The 18,540-nt window shown below is 33.2% G+C and overlaps 3 long non-coding RNA genes across 3 annotated transcripts; all 3 read left to right on the top strand.

Moving 5' to 3' along the window:
- The first annotated feature begins 240 nt into the window (after positions 1-240).
- On the top strand, positions 241-995 carry LOC137834795 (uncharacterized). Its single transcript, XR_011084968.1, has 2 exons — positions 241-384; positions 547-995. It is a non-coding gene; the product is annotated as an uncharacterized lncRNA (long non-coding RNA).
- An 8,930-nt stretch (positions 996-9,925) lies between these two features.
- On the top strand, positions 9,926-10,410 carry LOC137834794 (uncharacterized). Its single transcript, XR_011084967.1, has 2 exons — positions 9,926-10,066; positions 10,201-10,410. It is a non-coding gene; the product is annotated as an uncharacterized lncRNA (long non-coding RNA).
- A 6,158-nt stretch (positions 10,411-16,568) lies between these two features.
- LOC137834793 (uncharacterized) lies at positions 16,569-17,391 on the top strand. The gene is made up of 2 exons (XR_011084966.1): positions 16,569-16,806; positions 16,949-17,391. It is a non-coding gene; the product is annotated as an uncharacterized lncRNA (long non-coding RNA).
- Positions 17,392-18,540: the final 1,149 nt, after the last annotated feature.

The following is an 18,540-nucleotide window of genomic DNA, read 5'->3' as shown; positions in this document are numbered from 1 at the left end:
GTCAGTCTTTTATTTATTTATTTTGACTTTCAAATACACTAAGTTTTATAAACTCATAAACATAGCACATGATTGGTCCCTTATTTTCAAAGTCTTTCAAAGTCATATATATCAGTCCATCAATAATAATGAATGAAAAGTGAAAATGGGAGGTTGTGGAATAGCAGAAACAAGATTTTTCTTAACATGGATTCCTCTCTCTATTTATATATATAAATAAGTACTTTCCATCCTATATTCTTACATATTTGTATTTTCTTTTTCCTTGTAAGATGGGTCACTCTAAGAAGGTTTTGATGAAGATGATTTTGGTATTTGTGGTTCTCTTATCAATCAATATGGCAACAGCAAGGATTCTTCTTTCGTTTCCAGAGCTTCAGTCAAGTAAGTAACAACCACCATATCTAACAAGAACTTTTCTTTCTAAAGCTTTTTATTTTCATTATTTGTGTTCTTTTTTCTCAATATTTTTATGTCTATCATACTGATTTATTCAATTCCAATTGTTTTGAAAGTTTTAAGATGGACACCTTCTTTATACTGCAGATCTTCCAAGAGACCACAATTATTATTATCATCGTTCTCCATAATAATGAGAAGAACTGAGATAAAACACGAAGGTCTCAAGAATAAATGTGTTGAAAAGAACCAGATTTCTCTTTTATAAGTTCATTTATACATATATATTATTTTCCTTATCTTTCTTTATATGTTATGTCAACTAACATGTCTCTCACTTATAAGAGATCAAAATAAAATAAATCTTTCAAATGTTTTATATTTCATTAGATGAAACATGTTAAAGTATATGTGTAATGTTTTCATCTGTTGGAGATCTCACATCGACTAAAGATTAGACTCTTTCATAGTATATAAGTGGGTGCAAACCTCACCTCATTGAGTCGGTTTTATGAGGTTGAGTTAGGCTTAAAGTCCACTTTGTAATAAGGTATCAGAATCATTTCGAGCATATCCTAGCGAGTGTTTGTGTTGGACCTATCGTGCCATCCGCTATCAGACCACCCATAATATATAGTAAACCATTGGTTGCTAATTAGATACTAAATTAAAAACCAATTTTATTTTTCTAAAATGGTCTCTAATTTAGTTACTATTGCAACTAATTATTTTGTTCTCTAATTTAGTTATTGTAGTGAACAAATGAAATAAATATTTATCTGATTATGTTACAAACAAAATCATCCACTTAAGTATCATAAATTAAATAATGTTTATGAAATTCTTTTAAATTTATTGAAATTATAATTCAACCTTTCTTCTTGTGATTTTCCTTTTTTATGATTATCACGGGTAAATTGTCTTTGTTGAGATGTTTACCCAAACTCAATTAAGATTACAGTTTCTCAGCCATATGTGAATTAAGATTATTGTATTTTTATTAAGTCAAAGATCTTGGCAAAATGTTAAAAAACATGTATAACGACGCATTTTTCATATACTTTTGCTTGTTATCAAGAGAAATTTTTTTTGCATCATTTAAGAAAAAACAACGTGATTTAAATATCATGTTAGTTTTCTAAATTAAGATAATTGGTGCATGATAATTTTTATGTGATATAAGTATTGTATCATCCCGAATTTGATCGCTCATACATCGATTGGTCCGACGTGTCAAGTGGCCCATGACCAAGATCACCATGATTTTTATGATTATTATTATAAACCCCCACATAATTATGTCAGTATAATGTTGATTTTGGCTTAATCCCAAGTCCCACATCGGTGGGTTCATTGTTTGAGAAGAAGGTTTGAGGGTTATAAATTAAACTCTCATCCTTCACTGTTAGATATCCCAATTTGTAATATCTTTTCTCATAATAATAAAAGTGAGTTGTTTTTGCTGTGCTCGGAGATTAGGCTAAATTGGCCGAACTCCGTTAACAATTTTCGGGTGTGATTTTCCTCTTTATCTCTTTTATTATTTCGCTTTATTTATTCAATATTATTTGTCGGGTAGCTCTTTTAGGGTTTTGTTTTAGTGGGAAAATTACCCGTTTTTCCCAACAAGTGGTATCAAGAGCCGAAGATTCGCCTTGGGTTGTTTGAAATTATTTGTAATATTGAATATTATATTTTGAGTTTGTAATGGCAAATCAAGAAGAAGAAGCGAAGAATGTATCCAGAGTGTCGGGCTCCTCGTCATCATGGTCGAGGTTCCCGGTGTCCACTTTGAAATTGGCGGTGGAAATATTTGATGGCACTGGACATTTTGGCATGTGGCAAGGAGAGGTCTTGGACTCTCTTTTTCAGCAGGGTCTTGATATTGCTATTGAAGGAGAGAAACCAAAAGAGGTAGAGGAGAAAGACTGGAGTATCATCAACCGGTTAGCATGCGGAACTATTCGATCCTGCCTGTCCAGAGAGCAGAAGTACGCTGTAAAAAATGAGACTTCTGCACACAAACTGTGGAAGGCATTGGAGGACAAGTTTCTGAAGAAGAGTGGTCAGAACAAGCTCCTGATGAAGAAAAGGTTGTTCCGATTTGACTACCAACAAGGTACTACTATGAATGCACACATCACTATGTTTAATCAATTAGTAGCAGACCTGTTGAATTTAGATGTGAAGTTTGAGGATGAGGATTTGGCTTTGATGTTGTTATCATCTCTTCCTGATGAATTTGAACATTTGGAGACTACGCTTCTTCACGGGAAGGAGAATGTGTCGTTAGATGCTGTTTGTTCTGCTTTATATAGTCATGAATTGAGAAAGCAGGATAAGATGAAAACCAAATCAACGACATCAGAAGAAGCATTGGTGGCAAGAGGTCGTCAGCAAAGCCAAACAAAGGAGAGAAGAGGGATGTCTAAATCTAAAGATCGAGTCGTTGCCAAAGATGAGTGTGCTTTCTGTCATGAGAAAGGACACTGGAAGAAAGACTGTCCAAAACTGCAGAAGAAAGAGAAGGCTCCACAAGATGCAAATGTTGTAGAATGCAAAAGTGATGTGGAATCAGATATCTCTTTAATTGTCTCGCTTTCAGCATCATCGTATCCAGATGAGTGGATATTGGATTCAGGTTGTACCTATCATATGTGTCCCATTCGGGATTGGTTCTTTGAATTTCAAGAACTTGATGGCGGAGTTGTTTACATGGGAAATGATAATCCATGTAAGACAGCTGGGATAGGTTCAATCAAGCTGCGGAATCATGATGGATCCACCAGAATTTTGCGGGATGTACGGTACGTGCCAAAGTTGAAGAAGAATCTCATCTCATTGGGGGCTTTAGAATCTAAAGGCCTAGTCGTGACGATGCGAGATGGAATTCTTAAAGCAACTTCAGGAGCACTGGTGATGTTCAAAGGCGTGATGAAGAACAATTTGTATTACTATCAAGGTAGTACAGTGGTGGGGACAGTAGTGGCAGCAACTTCTAGCTCTAAGAAGGATGCTGAGGCAACGAAGTTGTGGCATATGAGGTTGGGACATGCTGGAGAGAAATCCTTGCAAATTCTTACCAAGCAGGGATTGTTGAAAGGTACGAAGGCTTGCAAACTTGAATTTTGTGAGCATTGTGTTCTGGGAAAACAACGAAGAGTGAAGTTTGGCACTACAATTCACAATACCAAGGGTATTCTGGATTATGTGCATTCAGATGTGTGGGGACCTGCCAAGACTCCGTCAATCGGAGGTAGGCATTATTTTGTCACTTTTGTGGATGATTTTTCCAGGAGAGTTTGGGTGTTTACTATGAAGAACAAAAATGATGTGCTTGAAATTTTCCTTAAGTGGAAAGCTCAAGTTGAAAACCAGACAGGAAGGAAGATTAAGGTTCTCCGAACCGACAATGGAGGAGAATACTAGAGTGATCCGTTCCTGAAGGTATGCCAAGATTGTGGCATAGTTCGGCACTTCACTGTTAGAAAAACACCACAGCAGAATGGGGTTTCGGAGCGTATGAACAAGACACTTGTGGAGAAAGTTCGTTGTATGTTGTCTAATGCTGAGTTAGGCAGAGAGTTTTGGGCTGAGGCTATGACATACGCTCAACATCTCGTCAATCGTTTGCCATCATCTGCTATAGATGGCAAAACCCCGTTAGAGGTATGGTCTGGAAAACCTGCAACTGATTATGATTCTTTGCATGTTTTTGGTTCTATTGCATATTATCATGTGATTGAATCAAAGTTGGATCCACGGGCAAAGAAGGCTCTTTTTATGGGCTTTAGTCCTGGAGTGAAGGGATACCGTTTGTGGTGTCTAGAGGCAAAGAAGACGATTATCAGCACGGATGTTACCTTTGATGAATCTGCCATGTTAAGGAAGGTAAATCCAGAAGGAGCTGATAGTACTCCGCAACAGGTGGAGTGTGCCCGGAAGCAGGTGGAGTTTGAGCCGACAGTGGTGATTCCAACACGAAATACAACAAGTGACTCTCCTATGGTAGAAGAAGAGTTAGATGAGGAAGAGGTTCCTACCCAAGAATCTCAACAACAATCAGCGCCAATTGCAGTTAGAAGACAGAGACGAGATATTCAAAAGCCTGCTCGTTTCATGGATATGGTTGCCTATGCACTTCCAGTTGTTGATGACATTCCATCCACTTACCCAGAAGCCATTGAGTTCAGAGAGTGGTAATTGGGCGGGTGCGATGGGAGAGGAGATGCAGTCTTTGAAGAAGAACAAGACGTGGAAGTTGGCACAATTACCAAAAGGTAAGAAGGCAATTGGGTGCAAATGGGTATTTGCAAAGAAAGAAGAATTTTCTAATAAAGAAGATGTTCGCTACAAGGCAAGGTGGTTACAAGGGCCAAGTTTGAACATTGTTTAGACTTGGTTAATATTTTGCACATTTGAAGTTGGCGCCCGGAGGCGCAAATTTGAAGCACTGTAAAGTTTGTTTTTGTTATGTTTTGAGAAGATTTGTTTTAGGTGGGACCTGAAATTAAGCCAAGGTGGAGATTTGTTGATTTTGGCTTAATCCCAAGTCCCACATCGGTGGGTTCATTGTTTGAGAAGAAGGTTTGAGGGTTATAAATTAAACTCTCCTCCTTCACCGTTAGATATCCCAATTTGTAATATCTTCTCTCATAATAATAAAAGTGAGTTGTTTTTGCTGTGCTCGGAGATTAGGCTAAATTGGCCGAACTCCGTTAACAATTTTCGGGTGTGTTTTTCCTCTTTATCTCTTTTATTATTTCGCTTTATTTATTCAATATTATTTGTTGGGTAGCTCTGTTAGGGTTTTGTTTTAGTGGGAAAATTACCCGTTTTTCCCAACATATAATACTATTAAATTAGATAGATATATTATGAGAATTGTACCGTTCGAGTCCCAGCTAGGAATCCGACCGAGCTCCTGTGTCCATGAGAAGAAGCACGGGCCCAACCGAAGCTTGGTTGAGCCCAATGGACCTTATCGTTGGCCCAACGACAGTAATAACAGTAGGGGTCCTCACGCAAGTAACGTAGCTTTCACATGCCATAAATACTTGCATATAAATGCTATAATTACTTGCACGATATCCCTAATTATATCATATAAATTATCTAATTTACATACTCAACATCCCTTATTTTACTACATGAATGCTCAATTATATTACAATATATTCAGATTTTATATGGAAGGTTACTATAATATGACACATTGATGCTTGGAGGAACCAAAGTCAAATATCCAAGCCCAAGAAGGCTTATAAATAGACAATCACCCACAAGGAGTGTCTCAAATGACATTTCTTGCACTATATTCACTAATATACAATATTTTATGTTTTTACTAACTTGAGCGTCGGAGTATAATCGCAGATGGAACTCCCATTTTTTTCAAATGACATTTCTTGCACTATATTCACTAATATACAGTATTTATGCTTTTACTGACTTGAGCGTCGGAGTGTAATCGCAGGTGGAGCTCCCATTTTTTTCCCTGAAGGTTAACTCACTAGAGTTTGGAGGAAGATCACGAGGAGCACATCCAGATTTCGACCAACCTCAAGCCGACGAGAACAAGTATCCATAGAAGAATATTAATTAGAAATGATAATGTCTCACGGATTATGACATCAGTTTGTAATCATTATAAAAAATTATGATTCAAAAATATGCTTTTCATATATTTATAAATTTTAATTTAAACTTTATTTCATAATTTACTTTAAAGTTTTTTATCATTATATATATTTATAAATATTTTTTTTTCTAAGATATTTTTTTATAAAATATGAACCACTTCAGGATTGTCCAATCCTTATCCAGAACAATAACTTATCCCTTGAGGATAAACACAAAAGCCCAAACACACCTAACAATTGCGGAAAGCACAACCACCAACAACCAACCAAACAGTCAACCCTCAAAACCAACACTAAATCAGAAACATGCACACCAAAGGATTAAGACACAAGTCAGAATAAGAAAAACTAGTTGAAGGGACCTTGGAGACAATCCAAGACCAAGTCTTTAGTTGAATGATAGCAAACACTTTTAAAACATCCACCACCCCTCTTTTAAAAATTATCTTATTCTTGAGTCTCCAAATCTCACTTACTATAGCAATCCAGATAGTCCCCAAAATCACATTAACAGTTCCAAATGCTTTGCACATCCTAAACTGTAGGAAATGGAATTAAGGGTCAAAATGTGTCACACCTAACCAAGCGTAGCATTGGCTCCAGACAAGCTAAGCTAGCCTGCATTCAAAAAACAAATGGTTGCTACACTCCTCTTCCACCTCGCACATAATGCATAAATTACTCTCAAACTCTACCCCTCTCGTTACCAAATTGTACTTGGTGGCTAACTTATTTTTCAACACTCTTCAGGCGGTGAGTTGGGCCAAAGGCAAACCGTTAGTCTTCCAAGATTTTTCATACACAAAATTGTTCCCCCTTCAGACTCACCCCTTAAGAAAACATAAGCAGAATTGACCGAGAAAGAAGAAAATTCACCATCCTTCCAAACACAACTATCCTCCAAATCCAACTCTAACCTCGTGCCTTGGAGTTCCTGAAGAAGTTGACTCTTCAAAGCCTTTTCCCACTCAAACAGATTCCTTCTCCAAACTAATTTCCACTCCCAGACTCCGTCTACCCAATTTCCAAACTCAGTCAACTTAGGTTCAGAAGAAATGCTCAAAGAGCACAACCTCAGAAAAAACACTCTTCTAGAAGGAAAATCAACTTGACCATTTTGATCTTTAAGAATACATTGTTTTCTATCTCAACTTGACCATTTTGATGTTTGATTATAAGTTATTAAAGGAATTTCTTGAATCCTTTATGCATAAACTATAGACCAATGTAAATGATAACCAAATAAGGGACACCATGTCTACGTACAACATTTTTTCTAGAAGAAGTTTTGCACTTGGTGAGCAATTACAATTGCCAATGATTCAACTTTTATTCATTTAGTAAAATAATATATAGTTATTATCATAAATTTTTCTTGGTCTTTGATAAAAGTAGGAATGACAAAGCGGAAAAGGTCATGCGAGCCGGCCCACGGTTCACTTAATAAAATGCAGGACAGACTGTCTATTTCAACTTGCTTAGGCCCGTCCTGCATAACCTGCAGGCCCCACGGGCCAAGTGCGGGACGGGGTGAAATGGTTCACATAACTTGCATATTTTTTAAAATAAAATCTACACCCCATAAATTTTTATGCACCCCATATTTTGATAATAATTTTTTAATATTTAATAGTGTTTTTATATTTCTAAAATGCATAGATTGTTTAGTTTTCAATACTTATAAAATTCTAAATGTAGTAGTCAGACCTTACTCTTTTTTATAATAAAATTTAAATATAGTATTATTATTATATATATTATTTTTATTATTTTTTATTAAAATAGTAATCATGTGTATTACCTTAAAAAATTGTATCTAATTAAAGAGGTATTTTTTTAGTCAATTTATTAGTACGATTGAAATTCAAATTTCACTAAATATCAAATCACTATTATAAATTTTTACTCATATCTTATTACTCACATGTCGCAAGAATAATATTATGATCACATGTCGCAAGAATAATATTATGAGATATGTTCATTCCCCACATTGCATGGAGTAGCAATGACATGCAACTCTTCCAAAGAAAAATGTGTAAAGGGGTCAAACTTTTGACAATTTTGACACCTTTAAACGAAAATTCATGTATCGTTTTGAAGACTTGACCCATAGTGCCCAACTAATAGTACTCAATAAGTCATATTACATGTTTTATACATTCTGCATATTTCACGAAGAATTCTGCTAATACATAATTTGGCTTTATCATCATCCAAACATTTAAGCAAACGTGAGGAGAATCCTTTTCAAAAGAACTCATTATTGTGTGTAAAATAAGGCTTTCACCATAACCTTTTGAACTCATTAAGGAAAATATTTTATTTTAATTTCTATTTTTCTTGATCATTAAGATGCAGGAGGTGCATTGTTGGTTAGTTAATAATTTTCAAACAGAATTTCTAAAATAAGAATAGATGTTTAACATTAGAGAAATTTTTTACACGAACTTGTGAGGAATAGAAAGACAAGCAAGTGAGAAGATCAACGTATAAAGTAAATGAGAGAATTGATATCCATCATAGTGAAACTATAAATCTTAATGAGAGGTTAGAAAGACATTCTATTTCATCTTAGTTGTGCGAGATTAAGTATTATCCTCACAGAGTAATTCTACTTTCCCAATGGATAAATCTTAAACTAGGTCCTGTGAGTTTTTACTTCTCGAATTGAGGAGATTTTCCTAAATTAAAATTCTCGATATCATTATTCTATTTTGTTTTATTTTCTTTTGTCTGCTAATTGCTCTGTCAATGCCCATTTTGTATCTACACAAACGTGAAAGATTTAGTTATGATTTTCTATAATTTTGAATATTATCCTACCTAAATTTACTATTGGATCGCTAGAAGATAAGTTGAAATCATCTGATCTTATCTATACTATCATATTTTTGATGTTATATGGTTTAACACTCTCTTAAAAAGTTTTAACAAAAAAAGTTATTTTTATTTGATTCTAAACAAACATATATTGATTTTTTTTGTCAGACACTCAAGGAGAAAATGATATAAATGAGTAAAATAAATTTATAGAATAAAGATGTGAGAAGTTAATGAAAAGGTATATAAAATGTATATACAATATAAATATAAAGAAGTTATTCCTGCTTTATCAAGCCAACGTCTTTTGAAAATGTTAAAACATGTAACACGACGCTCTTTTTTTTTAGCTTTTGATAAAGTCTTATTACAAGTCTTGCGCTTTGTCGTTTTCTTATATTGATGGTTGTTATCAAGAGAAAAATAATAATATTTCACGGATTATGCCACCAGTTTCTAATCATTATAAAAAATTATGATTCGAAATTATACTTCGTCAATTTCATATATTTATAAATTTTAATCTAAACTTTATTTCATAATTTACTTTAATATATAAATAATAAATATTATTTTAAAGTTTTTAATCATTATATACATTGATAAATATTTGTCTTTCCAAGATATTAAAATATAAAATTAAAATATCATAAAAAAATGTATCAATTATTTTTCATTTTTTAAATATGAGTGAATTCTTAAACACGTTTAACTCATCCCAACTCACTATCACCCTAACTTGTATGTATGAAAATCCTTTACATAAAACCATTAATTTCTGAGAATCTTCCGATTTTTTGTCACTCTTTTAGTTATTTGTTTTGACTTTTAAACACACTAACCTTTTATAAACTCATCCATTTTTATTTTTATTTCATAAATATAACACATGATCCTCCATTATTTTCAAAGTCATACATCATCATTCCTTCAATAATTATGAATGAAATTAATGCATGAAATTGAGAGGTTGTGGAAGAACAGAAACAAGAATTTTCTTAACATGTATTCCTCTCTCTATTTATATATAAATATGTAGTTTCCATTCTATATTCTCACATATTTCTATTTTCTTTTTCCTTCTAAGATGGCTCACTCTAAGAAGCTTTTGATGAAGATGATTTTGCTATTTGTGATTTTTTTATCAATGAATATGGCAACAGCAAGGGTTCTTCTTTGGAATTCAGAGCCTCACGAACCAGGTAAGTAACCCACCATATCTAAGAAAGAACTTTTCTTTCTAAAACTTTTTATTTTCATTATTAGTGTTCTTTTTCTTTTCTCAATATTTTAATGTTTATTATACTGATTTAATGAATTCCAATTGTTTTGGAAGATGGACGCCTTCTTTATGATGTTCCACGAAACTACAATTATGGTGTTCCTCCTAAACATTCATGATCAGAAGAACTCAGAAGGTCTCAACAATATACTTTCTCTTTATAAGTTAATTTATATATTCTCTTTCTTATCTTTCTTTTATATGTTATGTCAAGTAACATGTCTCTAAGTTAGAAGAGATATGAATAAAATAAGTTTTTCATTATATTCGTCTAATTATATTTATTGTTATAAATTCCTCTTGGTGAAATATGTTCTAAATATCAAAATCAAACAAAATAATCATTTCCTAATTTTAACTAATCTGAATAAATAAGAAAGAAGCATTAACAAATGATTTACACTTTGGGATACTCTTTTCTGGGTATTCCTTAATGTTTTCTGATAAGTGTAAAAGGATTGGGATACCCCTTTTATATCCCCTTTAATTAATATTTATTCTGATAAAAAAAAACAAATGATTTACACAAGTGTGTTTGTCATAGTACAACAAATAAAAGAATTTTTTTTGTGTAATTATCTTACAAACAAAACTATCCACTCAAGTATCATAAATTAAATGATATTTGGTTCCACCAGTCTCATTGTTTAATGAGAACAATTTTATACACAACAAAAAAATATTTTTAACATGCGTCATATTTAGTGTTTTTGATAGTTTTAACTCCCGATAAATGTGTTACCTGCAGATTGTATTTTTTTTAGAAGATCTAGCATTGTTAACGGATTACCGACGATTTTGAGTAACTCCTAGAACGTCAATTATTTCTCGACGTTTTTTAGTAACCCTTGGAAGGTCAATTATTTTCCAATGGTTATGTTAACCCCATTACTTCCATATGTTTTATAAACCCTTGTTACTTCCGGGAGTTTCTGAACTCCCATTACTTCCAGAAGTTTATAAACCCCATTACTCTACAGATTTTTCAAACCTCTGTTTTTAGGAGTTTTCAAAACTTTCGTTACTTTTATTTTTTGTGAATTTTTAAATGGGTTGAATTTTTTTAATAGACTTCAATTTTTAATACACATAAATACTAGCACAAATAAAAAATATAAAACATAAATATTTAAAAAATTAAAAAATTAAATTAACTTCAAATTTTTGCATTTCTTATTATTAGAGGAAGATAAAAATATAAATATAAAAAATCATAATAATCTAAAATTTAAAATTGAAAACTAAAGAATTGGTGAAAACCAATCCCCACATCCCCTCAACTGTCGCAAAAAAATTGGTACTTGTCAACCTCAGTGTATTCGTATTCAACAGAAGTAGTATTATTAGCAATTTGATTTCAGCCACAAAGCCAAAAAAACCAAGCTCAGATTCATCGGGTCTCCAACACAAAATAGTTTCAGGTAGTGGGGAAGAGAAAACCAAAAGGGTAACGTTAAGGCTTAGAACTAACAGTTTTGAATACAATTATTAACAAATACAATCATTAAAAAGCAAAAGTAGAAAATTTGCAATCATGACTAGATTACATCGGTTTTCAACAAGAGGATACCAACCTTTAAATCTCTTAATCATTATTCAATTAACTTAATAAAAAATTATAATGACCTCTCCTTTGTGTCCATTCCGTTACCAGAAAAGAAGCATGCACCATTTATTTGAATCTATATCTTGGCAAGCAAACATGAATCCATTGTTAGAAATATAGGCCTTAAAGAAGATAGGGTAAATTGTTTATAAAATATTTTCATAAATATTAAAGGTAGATTGAAAAACAATGAAGAATGAATTAATTACAAATCATTTCAGTCAATTAGAAAGTTGTTTTTAATATGATTGTAGAAAATTAACCAGTTGTTTTTGTAAAACAATCGGTTGTTTATATCAACAATGTTAAAAACAAAACACAAAATAGTTTTAAAGAAAATAAGGATAGAGAGATTAACACAAAGAGTTCATATTGGTTCACTCTTTATCAAAAGCTACATTCAGTCCTCAACAACCATTGAGAATTCACTAAGTAATAAAAAGTCTTGATTACACACAACACACCAAAGTGGTGATCTTGAACCCTTCAAGAACACACACCACCTTTGGCAAATACACTACATTTTTCAGAACAACCTATGAAATTGCACAACACCAATTCACACAGAATTACAGTAGTCAAGAAAGAAACGAATGGAGTACACCTGAGTACACTCAAAGATTAAAGCATGATCAATACAACATAGCCTATTCCACTCTCAAGAATGATCCAAAGCTTTTTGAAATCTTGGAAAACTGATTTGAATAATCTCTCTTAATTCAAATTATGTCCAGGAGCATAAAACAACTTATTTAAACTCCAATCAGTTTCTCAAAGCATTTAATACACTTAACAAAATTCTGTTAAGGTTTTCAAAAAAACAACTGATTGAAAACACGAAACAATCGATTGAATTGTTTTGACAATAAAGTCAAACAAAGTCAAACTTTTTCAAATCTTTTTCAAAATACACTAAGTATAAAACAACCGGTTGAATCGAAATTTCAGCAGGTTGATTTTTCACTTCCTTTAGAAACACATTTTTTTCAAAAGGATTGTAATCAAACAACCTTGGATCATTACACATAGTGAATTAACAAATTCAAATACTCTAGACATACACACAACTAGCAGCAAGAGTCTTCATGCATTCTACTTGCATTTGGAGACATCAAAACACCTTGTTCAACACCCATTTCCTTAAAATAAAATCCTCACGAACAAAGACAAGTCAAACAGAAACACAAGATATAAAAAACTTGATTAAATTGACAACTTCCTAAAATTCAATCTTGTAAAACGTATCATCAATTCCATGGAGAGAGATTCAACCTTGGATTCAAAAAGGAAATTGTGTAGGCGAGGGTTTTGGGGGTTCCAACGAAATGAGCACCGTGGCTAACCAAATTCACAAGTGACAACATGACTGATGACTCTTATCGAAAACCCTCGCATTCTCGTCATGTTCCTTTGCACTCTTTTTGGCATGCAACACTTCCATTCTCTTCTTCTCGATATTGGTGCAGCAACACTTTATTATAACGGAAGGTGAACCAGGAGGCTTGGAACTACGAAGCTGAACGAGAGTCTCTTACCTTAGTTACTTGTTCCCGGAGCTTCGTGATGGCCTCCTCCCCACACTCAACCCAACCTGGAAAATAAAGGAAAGAGAATTGTAAAAAGAAATATTAAGAAGAAGAAGAAGAAGAAGAAGAGAAAGTATGGTTGGTACATGATTGTGGTGGTGAGGTGGAAGGTGAAAAATTGAAGGCAAAACAAAGAGGGAAATAAGAGAACGAGCCATTGGATAATGAAAATAATGATGTATGTTGGAAGGAGATCTATTAGGAGACGTGTACCTAACTCTAGAGAGCATAATTAAAAAGAACGAGAAGCCAACAAGAAGGAGAAAAGAACAAAATTAAAATCCTTTACTTCATTAAAAGAAAATCCACTAATGTTGCCAGAGGTTTAGAAAAATATCAACTAAATATGTGCTTTTAAGGAATGAGGGGTCTCCATCTGCAAAAAAATACTTTGACGCTTAAGTCAATAAGAGCATAAAATTTTGTATATGTAGTGAATATAGTGCAAGATATGAGTTGAGTTTACTCCTTGTGAGTGGTGATCTATTTACAAGCCTTCATGAGCTTGAATCTTTGATGCTGGTTTTCCCAGGTTTTAATGTGGCATATTATAGTATTCTTTCATAAAATTTGAATATCATGTATATAAATCAGAGTATTTTGTAATATATTATTGCCGACTCGAGGTTGGTTGGAATCTGGATAAGCTCCTAATGGTCTCCCTTCAAACTTTAGCGATCCAACCTTCAGAGAACGAGGGGGGCTCCTACTGTGTATGTAGTGAATATAGTGCAAAGATGTGAGACCCCTATACTCCTTGTGAGTGGTCATGTATTTATAAGCCTTTATGGGCTTGGATCTTTAACCTGGTTTCTCCATGTTTTAATGTGGCGTATTAGAGTATCCTTTCAAAAAATTTGAATATCATCTATATAAATCGGAGTATTCTGTAATATAATTAGAGCATTTATGTAATATAATAAGGTATATTGAACAAGTAAATTAGAGCATTTATGTAATATAATAAGGTATATTGAACAAGTAAATTAGAGCATTTATGTAATATAATAAGGTATATTGGACAAGTAAATTAGAGCATTTATGTAATATAATCATGGATATTGTACAGGTGATTATAGCATTTATGACGTAATCGAGGATATTACGCGAATAAATCGGGGCACTTAATGAGGTTAGGATTTTGTGTGTCAAAAACGCCTTGATCATGTTGTGGCAGGATTGCTTGTTTCCCACACCATTTGCCAAACCGAGTCAGGATGGGTCTGGGTCCATTCTACTACGCTTTCTGACTGTTTGGTCGGCCCAATTCCTTACAAGTACGGGACGGTACATATAGTGGGTTTGATCAACCATATTCTTAGTAGTTCTGAACGATACATAGAATGGAGGAGGTCAGCCTGCTCGTCATGGACCTCAAGCTGCCAGAATGGAGGAGGCCAGTCTGCTCGGCCTGGACCTCGAGCTACCAGAATGGAGGATGTCGGCCTGCTCGGCCTTGACCTCGAGCAACCATAATGGAGGAGGTCGGTTTGGACCTCGAGCTACCATAATGGAGGAGGTTGATGTGCTTGACCTAAACCTCGAGCTACCAGAATGGAGGAGGTCGGCTTGCTCGGTTTTCTCACAATTTATGCCTAAATGGAATGAATACATTCGACTTGAACTTTGATCGGTATGTCTGATCGGATCCAGGACGGTACACAGCCCCCCAGCCTTGAACTGAGCAAGCTAGGTGAAAAGGCTTGTTAAAAACATTTGCGGCTATAAGTCCGATCGTTCAATTCATTTGTTAGTATAAGTTTTCATGTGAGAAAGGTCAAGTTAAAAATCAAACCTGAACTTTGATAGGTATATGTCCGATCAAATCCGAGACGATACATAATATAATCAGAGTCTTTATGTAATATAATCAGGGACATTGTGCAGGTAAATAAGAGCTTTTATGTAATATAATGGATATTGGGTAAGTAAATCAGAGCATTCAAAGAGGTCGGGACATTGTACATTAATAAGATTGATTCTTATTATATATTTATCCAAATTAATGTTATTACGTGATGATAACTTCATGGGAGTTCATTAACAATAATCTAAGAATCTTGGTTAAACTCAAGAATTGAGCTTAGGCCCAATTCTCGTCGTTCAGACCCGGTCGGTCAAATACCTACCCGAGTCAGGTACGCTACCCAGTACGAACGCAACTGGGCCACCTATGGGAGCATGTTAGATCGGCCCACGTCCGTTCAGACCCGGAATGGTACAAGTATTATCCTCATAAAGCGAGAAAAACAAATATTGTAATCTTACTTTCATAGCACAGACATTGTCCAGCTAGGTACTATGAGTTTTTACTTCTCAAGTTGAAGAGATTTTTCCACCTTAAAAATTTCGGTGTCATTAGTCCAATTTTTTGCCTGATTATTGCTTTTGCCAGGGTCTATTTTGTATTTACACAAACTTGAGAGATTTAGTTCTAATTTTTCAATAATTTTATTATTGAATAGTTGGAAGATGACTTAAGATCATGTGATCTTATCTATACTATCATTAATTTGATGTTAATCGATACCATGTTAAAAAAAATTCACAAAAATCATTTTAATATAATTACTAAAAGACAACTATCAAATATATATTAATTTTTGTGTTTGTCTAAACGACAGGAAAGGAGGAGAAAATTATGTAAGTGACTAAAATAAGTTTTAAAGAATAAAATATGTCAAAAGTTAATGAAAAAGATATAAAATGTAGAAGTTATTCCTGCTTTATCAAGTCAAGGTCTTTGCAAAATGATAAAACATGTAACACGACGCTCTTTTTTTTTTAGCTTTTGATAAAGTCTTATTACAAGTCTTGCGCTTTGTCGTTTTCTTATATTGATGGTTGTTATCAAGAGAAAAATAAATGCATATCATTTAAGAAGAAACAACCTGATTTAAATATGTACATGCTAGTTTTCTAAACTACGATAATTGCTGCATGATAATATTTATGTCATATAACTATCCATAGAAAAATATTACATTTCATCAATATCATATATTTATAAATTTTAATCTAAATTTTATTTCATAATTTACTTTAATATATATAAATAATAAATTATTATTTTTATGTTTTTTTAACTATTATATTTATAAATATTTGTTTTTATCAGATATTAAAATTTAAAAGTAAAATATCATAAAAATTGTATCAATTATAAAATTTGGAATTCCTAATATTACTCTCCTTTAACTTTAAAGTCATATCAGTCCTTCAATAATAATGATGAAATTGAGAGGTTGTGGAATAGCATTTTTCTTAACATGGATTCCTCTCTCTATTCATATATAAATATGTAGTTTCCATCCTATATTCTCACATATTTGTATTTTCTTTTTCCTTCTAAGATGGGTCAGTGTAAGAAGGTTTTGATGAAGATGATTTTGGTAGTTGTGGTTCTTTTATCAATGAAAATGGCCACAGCAAGGGTACCCCTTTGGAATTCAGATCCTCACAAACCACGTAAGTAACCCACCATGTCTAACAACAACTTTTCTTTCTATAACTTTTTATTTTCATTATTTGTGTTCTTTTTTCTCAATATTTTTATGTGTATTAATTATATACTGATTTATTCAATTACAAATGTTTTGGAACTTTTAAGATGGACGCCTTCTTGGTGATAGGGCACGAAACCACAATTATGATTTTCCTGATGATTTTCCTGATGATTTTCCTGATGTTCACAATAAATGAGACAAAACACGAAGGTCTGAAGAATAAATGTGTTGAAAAGAAGCAGATTTCTCTTTTATAAGTTCATTTATACATATATGTTATCTTCCTTATCTTTCTTTATATGTTATGTCAACTAACATGTATCTGTAGAAGAGATAAGAATAAAATAAGTTTTTCAAATGTTTTATATTTCATTAGACGAAACATGCTAAAATATGTGTAGATGTTTTCATCTTAAGTCTACTTTTTACTTTCGTAGCATATATTTCCCTTAGGTGAAATATGCTATAAATAGTGTAAGTTAGACTTCTTTTAAGTGTGTTGGTCATCATAATACAACAACAGATGAAATAATGTTTTGTTTGATTATACTGAGTATCTCTTTGGCCCACTGATCTTTCTCGTGACTGGGTTTCTTTTTGAATTTGTTTAACAATACTTTGTTCTCTACCTCAACTTCACCATTGATTTAAGGATGTTCAACAAATAATCCTTGATGTTTGATTCCAAATTATTAATGGAATTTATTGAAACCTTTATGTATAAACTATTGATCAATGCGAATGATGACCAAATAAGTAAGATCACGTCTACTTACAACATTTTTCTATAATAACTCTTTTCGCATTTGGTGAGCAGTTACAAGTATATTCATTCTCCACATGCATGGAGTAACATCAAGGAAAATGATAGTTTAATCCTTAAATTTATATAAATTTTTGATATTGTGATAGATTTATAAATAAATATATATAATAAAGGGTAAATTTAGAATTAAATATGAAAACGTGTAAAAAAAAGTCAAACTTATGATGTTATTTACACCAACAACGAATGTTCATGCATCTTTTTGAAGAATTAACCAACAGTACCCTACTAGTAGTACTCAAGAAGTCATAGTGGGAGTGTGAGCGTTTTTCGGTGAGGAAGAGTGTGCAAAGATCATGTCGGACTTCTCGTTTTTCTTCACTAATTTTCCACTTGAGTATGCGGAAAAGGATCTCTGGAAAGTTTTTCAAAAGTGGGACAAAGTTCTTGACGTATTTATCTCTAGAAGATTAGACGCGAGAAACAAACGCTTTGGGTTTGTAAGGTTTCAAGGTGTAAGGGATGTGGAGGATCTAGAACGAAGACTTGATTCAATCTGAATTGGTTTATGGAAATTGCAAGTTAATAAACCGAAGTATGGTAGAAGGGATTTTCAAAATAAAGAACAGATCCCCTAGAAGAGGCCAGTTGCTACTTGGAAAGCATGGAAAAAAAAGGCGCAAAATCAAGTCATCGGAGTTGTGAAGGCGAAGAGCAAGAATGCAAGCTTTGCACAAGTGGTAAAGGGAGGGGGTGTTAGGGCTAGGATGTGGTTTTGGGTCCTGATACACCTTCGTTCTCAGTCAAGGAAGTGGTTCCAATTTGGCTGGAACACAGTTTTTTCGGGAGTCTTACTAAAGCTTTAGACATAAAGGTAGTGAAGGAGAGCTTTTTTTATGGGAGGGTTTAACTTTGTGCGGCTAAGATACC

The sequence above is a fragment of the Phaseolus vulgaris genome, chromosome 5 (assembly GCF_000499845.2).
Source record: "Phaseolus vulgaris cultivar G19833 chromosome 5, P. vulgaris v2.0, whole genome shotgun sequence".
NCBI classification, from domain to species: domain Eukaryota; kingdom Viridiplantae; phylum Streptophyta; class Magnoliopsida; order Fabales; family Fabaceae; genus Phaseolus; species Phaseolus vulgaris.
Note: the sequence above shows the minus strand (reverse complement) of the source record. Positions and strands in the feature narration are given on the sequence as shown.